The sequence below is a fragment of the Bufo bufo genome, chromosome 8 (assembly GCF_905171765.1).
Source record: "Bufo bufo chromosome 8, aBufBuf1.1, whole genome shotgun sequence".
In the NCBI taxonomy this organism is placed as follows: domain Eukaryota; kingdom Metazoa; phylum Chordata; class Amphibia; order Anura; family Bufonidae; genus Bufo; species Bufo bufo.
Window position 1 is genome coordinate 196,195,456 of NC_053396.1, and position 8,533 is coordinate 196,203,988.

At 43.9% G+C, this 8,533-nt stretch overlaps 1 pseudogene; it reads left to right on the forward strand.

Moving 5' to 3' along the window:
• The first annotated feature begins 796 nt into the window (after positions 1–796).
• Positions 797–1,831, forward strand: LOC120978160 (annotated as a pseudogene).
• The last annotated feature ends 6,702 nt before the right edge of the window (positions 1,832–8,533 follow it).

Genomic DNA, 8,533 nt, shown 5'->3' on the forward strand with positions numbered 1-8,533 from the left:
GTGGAGGAAGAAACCTTCAATGACATCAACGGGACATGGCTAGCTTGGTATCCAACCTTGTGCAAATGGGGAGTTTGCGGTTGGGCAAATGGACTGTTTGCAGTTGTTTGCGGTGCATTAAAAGGGTTGTTTGGTCTGTCAATGTCTGTGAATCGGGCATAACCCTTACACTACCTGATCGATACAACATCATACCTGATCGTATACACACACTGGATGTTTTAAACCACGTTGTTCAAAAAAAATTTGGATTGTTAGGTGATTTATGCCCTTTATGGATTAAAACCCAACTCTGCGTCAACTATGTAATTTTCCATGGGAGTTTTGCCATGGATCCCCCTCCGGCACAACTTTTCCTTCACTACTGTGGCTAGAAAGAGTCCCTGTGGGTTTTAAAATTCGCCTGCCTATTGAAGTCTATGTCGGTTCGCCCGTTCGCGAACATTTGAAGAAATTCGCGTTCGTCGTTCGCGAACGGAAAATTTAATGTTTGCGACATCTTTATATAGCAACAGAATCCACCGAAAACTGGCAATGCTGATAGATGTAAGAGAGTATATTTGCCAGATCGGACTACTTGCAGGGATTATTTGTAGTCTGCTATCATGGAGACACACAGCTCTGCATAAAACAGCATGATATTTAAAAAGTTGCTTAAAGGGGTTTGGCTCTTTTCACATATTTATGGCATATAACTAGGATATACTATCAATGTCATATAGGTGTGAGTCCCAACTCTGTGACCTGTTCTAATCTCCAGAATGTGGCACCCACAGTAAATAGAGAGCACCTATGCATGCATGGTCAGCTTCCGTTCTTATCCTTTGTATGGAAACGTGCAAGCATCATCTCAGGGGTGTCAACAAATCTTCAAAAGTTCATTTGTCAAGGTAAAGAGAACCAAAATGAGACTCTCCCCCCCCCCCCCAAAAAGAAACACGTGGAGGACATTATTGTTCTCATTTGGAAGTGGCCCTGGGAATATCAATCTCCCTTAGATAAGTGTTATGAATATGGTATATTTGGATGCAAGTTGACAGTAGATAGAAGTCTATATGATGTTGCCGATGCTGTTCTCATTGATCATGCAGATATTATGTATGACAAAAACTCTTTGCCCTAAGAGCCAAAACCAAATTTTTAGCGTTGGATCTGGTACAATATGGAGTCACCATGGATTAACCAGAACTTAAAAATGTTAGATAACCTATTCAACATGACCATGACCTTCTGGCACCATCCAGATATACATTGTAGATATGGTCAGATGGAGCCATTAAAAAAGAAAGGGCAAAACTTTACCATTCCAAATAAATCCAAGCTGGTCTCTTGGGTCATCAGTAAGTGATACCCTGGTGCCTCCCGCATTGCATATTATGAGGAGCTAAAGAATCACATACCTATTGATGTATGTGGAGCAAAACATAAGAAACTGAGGTGGGATGATTTTTAATACAAGTTCTACCTGGCCTTTGAGAATTCAGTCTACAAGGATTATATCACTGAGAAACTGGGGTCCAATGCTTTTGGATCATGGGCGGTTTCAGTTGTGTTGGGAACATCTCGGAAGAACTATGAACGTTTTGTCCCTGGAGATGCCTTCATTCATGTAGATGATTTCCCAAGTCCTAAGGAATTGGCAGCCTATCTTCTAGAGCTGGACAAGGACGATGAGAAGTACAGGAAGCTTTTCAACTGGAGATTTCAATATCGTGTTGCTAATAGAAGTGGACCGTCATATGGCTACTACAAAATATGTGAAATCATCAGAGGAAGTTCGGTTTATCAGGTCATTTATTGTGTAGAAAAGTGGTTTCTGGAAGATGTGTAATTTTTGATCTGGAAGGTTGATGGCAGATACCTCTATTGTCTCTAGTCCCACATGGGCAGTTTAAAATTAAAGGACCTTAAGTCAGCAGTGCCCTTCCCATTTGTTGACAATGGTATGAACTTCACTTATAGGGCATATTAACCTCATTGAGGTGGAAACAGAACCCGTTAAAGGAGCCATCAAGGGATAACTACTGGTGCTATACAGTGCTGTACCAGCTGCTGTGGTAGTTTAGAAGCTTTCAGTAACTAAGGGTACTTTCACACTAGCGTTTTTCTTTTCCGGCATAGAGTTCCATCACAGGGGCTCTATACCGGAAAAGAACTGATCAGGTATATCCCCATGCATTCTGAATGGATAGTAATCCATTCAGGATGCATCAGGATGTCTTCAGTTCAGTCATTTTGGCTGATCAGGCAAAAGTATGCCTAAAGTATGCAAGACTGCAACCAAAGACAAAAAGGATAAGGTGAGGACTGATAGTAAGCAGCTGTTGGTGGGCGATTCTATCATAAGAGGTGTGAAGTTTGAGGAAAATAGTTTTGTGAGATGTCTTCCTGGTGCTACCGCTAGCAGGGATAGACGAAGTATCCTTAATATTGTTAGGCGAGCAAAGCAGGAAAGGGAGGTGGATGTTATTGTCCATCTTGGGACACAAGATCTGGCTTGCAATGAGGTTTCAAAGGTGAAAGAAGCTTTTCACAGACTTGGAAATTATATAGGGGAGGTTGCATCAACTGTTTCATTCTCTGCAGTTTTGCCTGTACATAACCTTCAGCATGACAGGAAGATGCGCATTAAGGAATTCAATGTATGGCTTGGTAAATGGTGTCTGAACCAAGGGTTTGGCTTTGTGTCTCATGTTAGCTCTCGTTGGAATGGAAAAGAACTGTACAAGAAAGATGGTTTGCATCTTTCTCTCAAGGGAACAAATGTCCTCAGTGAACAGTTCAAAGTATTTGCTAAGGAGCATTTAAACTAGGAAAAGGGGGCAAAAGAGTGATAATCCAGCAGTCCGACTGCCCCCCGGAACAATGCCAGAAGATGCCAGTAGCACATAGGTTAAGAAATTACAAGCTCAGAGTCTTGTCTACAAATGCTCGCAGTTTAGGGAATAAGATCAATGAACTTGAGTTTATAATGGCATCTGAGAATATAGATTTAGTGGCTGTGACTGAGACATGGTTCAATGGGAGTAATGACTGGGATATAACAATACGAGGGTTCTCTCGATATAGGAAGGACAGAGAAGGCAAGAAAAGGGGGGGGTGGCCCTGTATGTAAAAGATGGCATAAAATCTAATTTAATACAAGTTAGCGAGACCAATTTAGAGTCAGTTTGGATTACCTTGCAGCTTGATACTCATAAGATAACTTGTGTAGGTGTGATATATAGACCACCTAGAAAAGTTAAAGAATTAGATGATCTACTAGTTGAGGAAATAGCTAAAATGACATTGAAAGGGGAAGTTATCATTATGGGAGACTTTAATCTTCCTGATGTAAACTGGAAAACCAAAATACCTAGTTCTGCCAGGAGTACAGATATTCTAAATTCCCTACTGAGATTATCTCTACAGCAAGTAGTTGAGGAGCCAACCCAGAAGGAGGCCATTTTAGATTTAGTATTCACAAATGAGAATTTGGCATCTGATATTACTGTAGGGGAAAGCTTGGGATCTAGTGATCACCAGTCAGTGTGGTTTACTATAAGTACAGTGACTAAGTCATACCACACAAAAACAAAAGTTTTAGATTTTAGAAAAACTGACTGTTCTAAAATTAGATTAGTGGTATACGAGCCCCTATCAGATTGGAACAGTTTCAATGGAGTCCAGGAGAAATGGGACTACTTAACCCCTTCCCGACTGCAATCCGTTTATATACGTGATATTTGCACATGCCCCGTGCAGCTATCACGTCTATAAACGTCAAACCAGCTCTTTAATCCAAGCGCTGCAAAGCGCTTGGATTAAAGCTTCTGCCCCTGTCCTGCTGCTGTCACGGACAGCATACAGTTCAGTAATGCCGGCAAGGGACCAATCAGAGTGGTCCCTTGCCGGCAATCGATCCAATTGGTTAGTCTGTGCAGACTAACCAATCGGATCGCGGCAGTGAAAAAATGCCGGTTTCAGGCTCTGATCTGCGCTCTGCAGATCAGAGCCTGAAATCAGGTAGTGTCCTCGTAATACACCCCCCCTTGATCTGTGCCCCCCATCTGTGCCCCTCCAAGCCCCCCTTGTGTCCGCCTGCAGCTCATCTGCTCCTGCGCTCATCTCCTAGAGGCAGCTGCCCTGATGCGGTCCGCCCCCTCCCCGCCCCATGCATTCTCACCCGCCCCCTTCTGCCCCAGCCTCCCTCAATGTTGGCGGCCGTACCCCCCACCCCCCATCTTCCTTTCCAGCGCTGCCCCTTTGCGGTGCGGTCCCCCTGCTGTATGTCAGCAGAGTGTCAGCTCTATGCTGACACTCTCCTGTAACCCCATAGATGCCGCGGTTGCGGCATCCATGGGGTTAATAGAGGGAGGGAGCTCCCTCTCTCAACCATCGGGGCTGCAGAGCTGTGATGGCAGCACCCGATGGTTGCCATGGCAACCGGACGCTTTGCAAAAGCGTCCGCTGTTGCCACCTACAGGGCATTACAGGGCATCTAATAGTATTATACTTTGCAATACAAGAGCATTGCAAAGTATAGTACAGCCATCAGCCCCACTGGATCTTCACGATCCAAGAGGGACTTGATAAAAAAAGAAAGTGAAAATAATAAAAATGAAAAATAAAAAAATATGTAAATTAAAAAAAGAAATTGCCTTTTCCTATAAAAAAATGAAAAAATAAAATAAAATACACATATTAGGTGTCACCGCGTCCGTAACGACCGTCTCTATAAATATATCACATGATAGACCCCGTCCGATAAACACCATTAAAAAAATAAAAAAAACTGTGCCAAAAAAGCTATTTTTGTCACCTTACATCACAAAAAGTGCAACAGCAAGCAATCAAAACGGCTTATGACCCCCAAAATAGTACCAATCAAACCGTCACCTCATCACGCAAAAAATGATACCCTATTTAAGACAATCGCCCAAAAAATAAAAAAGCTATGGCTCTCAGACTATAGAGTCATTAAAACATCATTTCTTTGGTTTCAGAAATGCTATTATTGTGTAAAACTTAAATAAATAAGAAAAAGTATACATATTAGGTATTGCCACGTCCGTAACGATCTGCTCTATAAAACTATCACATGACCTAACTCCTCAGATGAACGCTGTAAAAATAAATAAATGAAAACTGTTCCAAAACAGCCAATTTTTGGGTCACCTTGCCCCATAAAGTGTAATAATGAATGATCAAAAAATCCTATGTACCCAAAAATGGTACCAATCAAAACCTCAACACTTTCTGCAAAAAACTAGACCCTGCACAAGACGATCGTCAGAAAAATAAAAAACATATGGCGTTCAGAAAACCAATCCAGCAAAATCTGCCTTCCAAAAACCGTATGGCATTCCTTTCCTTCTGCACCCTGCCGTGTGCCCGTACAGCAGTTTACGACCACATGTGGGGTGTTTCTGTAAACCGCGGAATCAGGGTAATAAATATTGAGTTTTGTTTGGCTGTTAACCCTCAATGTGTTAAAGAATTTTTTTTTATAAAATGGAAAATCTGCCATTTTGTAATGACCGGCGTCACGCAAAGGGAGGGAAATGGGAAGGCCCTGTCCAAGGTAGAGGGAAAGGTGGTGACCCCTGACTCACCTTGCGGCTGGCACCTGACTGCCCTGACGTCCCTAGACGGGTTCCTCACCCGTACGCCGATCACGTGCCTAAACCCTGGCTTTCCCTAAGATGAGCCCTGTGTAGTGAACGGGGCGGTGGGATCACTAGTCCGCACCACTGACACTAAAGGAAAACACCAAGGAGAGGACAGACAATACAGACAAAACATATAATCCCAGGTGGGCGACAACAGCAGACCACCAAGGCCCACAGGGATCCCGAGGGTAACACTCTGGAACAACAACCAGGAAACACAGTTATACAGCTCCAGTGGGTCAGTATAGAAGTCCAGGCAGGAAGCTCTATATCTGGCAACCAGAGAAGTGTGAGAGGGGAATATAAGGAGGTTGGGAGTGCTGGAAAAGAAACAGCTGAGGAGAAGGAGCTACGGATCCCTGAGTGAGACAAAAAGGGTTGCAAGGCAAACCCAGAAAGCTACCATAAATAAACAGCACTATGTTTCTACATAGAGCGCGCAGCCACCCGCTGCGACTTCCTGACCCCGGGTATAACGGAGTCAGGCGTGGCTCTTGACACCCTCGTGACAGTACCCCCCTCTCTACGAGGGGCCTCTGGACACTCAGGACTAGGTCTCTCAGGATGAGAGGCATGAAAAGCCCGAACTAACCTGTCAGCGTTTACCTCAGACGCTGGAACCCACATTCTTTCCTCGGGACCGTAACCCCTCCAATGCACCAGATATTGAAGAGAGCGGCGGACCCGACGAGAATCAACAATTTTGGATATTTGAAACTCTAGATTACCATCCACAACAACAGGAGGGGGTGGCAGCGGTGACGGTTCTAGAGGTGGAACATATTTCTTGAGTAACGACTTATGGAAGACGTTATGGATTTTAAAAGTCTGAGGTAGCTCCAGGCGAAAAGCCACAGGGTTAATGATGGCTACTATTTTGTAAGGGCCAATGAACCTAGGACCCAGTTTCCAAGAGGGAACCTTTAATTTAATATTCCTAGTAGACAACCACACATAGTCATTCACTCCTAGGTCCGGACCTGGCGACCATCTCTTATCAGCCATGCATTTATATTTACCTCCCATATTTTTCAAGTTAGCTTGCACCTTCTGCCATATCGATGAAAGAGATGATGAAAACCGTACCTCTTCGGGAACCCCAGAAGACCCCCCCTCTTTGAAAGTACAGAATTGGGGATGAAAACCATATGCACCAAGAAATGGTGACTTGCCAGTAGATTCCTGACGGCGATTATTTATGGCAAACTCGGCTAACGGTAAATATGATGACCTCACCTCTTGGTTTTCAGACACAAAACATCTTAGATATGTCTCAAGGTTTTGGTTGGTACGCTCAGTCTGTCCATTCGACTGAGGATGGAAAGCTGAGGAAAAGGACAAGTGTACCCCCAAACGGGAACAAAAAGCTTTCCAAAACTTAGAAATAAACTGGGTTCCCCGATCCGAAACAACATCGGAAGGGACCCCGTGAAGCTTCACGATTTCACTGATGAATACCTGAGCAAGAGTCTTAGCATTAGGTAGTGCGGGTAACGCAATGAAGTGTACCATTTTGCTAAACCTGTCCACTACTACCAAGATAACTGTTTTACCCGCAGACAAAGGTAAGTCAGTGATAAAATCCATTGACAGATGTGTCCATGGTCTATTGGGAATGACAAGTGGCAATAAAGACCCTGCAGGACTAGTGTTGAGCGAACAGTTCGAGCATAGTTCGGGTCCGTACCGAATTTTGGGGTGTTCGTGACACGGACCCGAACCCGAACTTTTTCGTAAAAGTTCGGGTTCGGGTTCGTCGTTCGGCATGTATTTTGGCGCATTTTGAAAGGCTGCAAAGCAGCCAATCAACATGCATCATACTACTTGCCCTAAGATGCCATCGCAGCCATGCCTACTATTGGCAAGGCTGTGATTGGCCAAGTGCAGCATGTGACTCAGCCTCTTTATAAGCTTGTGCGCACGTCGGGACGTGCTCACTCCCGATGTGAATAGAACAGGGATAGACGCAGCTGATGCTAGGGCGAGAATAGGCAGGGATAATTGAATAACTGGAAGCAAATTTCTCTCCTCCACCTGTGATTCATCTGAACAACTGCAGCTGAGCTGCTTTTTTGATAGGGATTGGCTATTTTTAGAGTGGCCAGAGTGATTTTTCCATCCACATGTACCTGGGCTGACCGCCGGCCGCCATTTTGCGACTTGTAGTGCTGCAGCAGAAGCTGCCACAGTGTGCATTCCAAAGCTCCAAACAAGTCAGACATCTACACCTGGGATTCAGACCAATAGCGATTTAGCAGCACAGTCCAAGGCTATTTTTTTTAAAGGTTGTGCAGACCATTTTGTGGCACATGTTACTGGGCTGATAGGCGGCGGCCATCTTGGGACTAGTGCTGCAGCACAATCTCTCCCAACGTCCATTAATCACTTGTAATAGTGGTCTGTGCCATAGAAATCCTACATCAGGGACTTGGGTGTGCTTGTGTCACCCCTACTAATACCAGTCCACCTGTAATCCATACAGTGAAAAGCCATAAAGTATTCCAGTGAGGGAATTTTTTTTTTATTTAAAAAAGGCCAAGTTAGTTTATCTGGCGTTCAATATACTAGATACAGTTAGGCCTGCGTTTCATACATCTGGAATTAGCAAACTAATGTGCTGGGGTTGGGAAAACATATATGTACCCATACTAGAATCTGTCAAAGAAAGCGGTACTCACATATAACAGTCATTCCATCTGTAATCCATACAGTCAAAAGACTGAAAGTATTCCAGTGAGGGAATTTTTTTTATTTAAAAAAGGCCAAGTTAGTTTATCTGGCGTTCAATATACTAGATACAGTTAGGCCTGCGTTTCATACATCTGGAATTAGCAAACTAATGTGCTGGGGTTGGGAAAACATATATGTACCCATACTAGAAT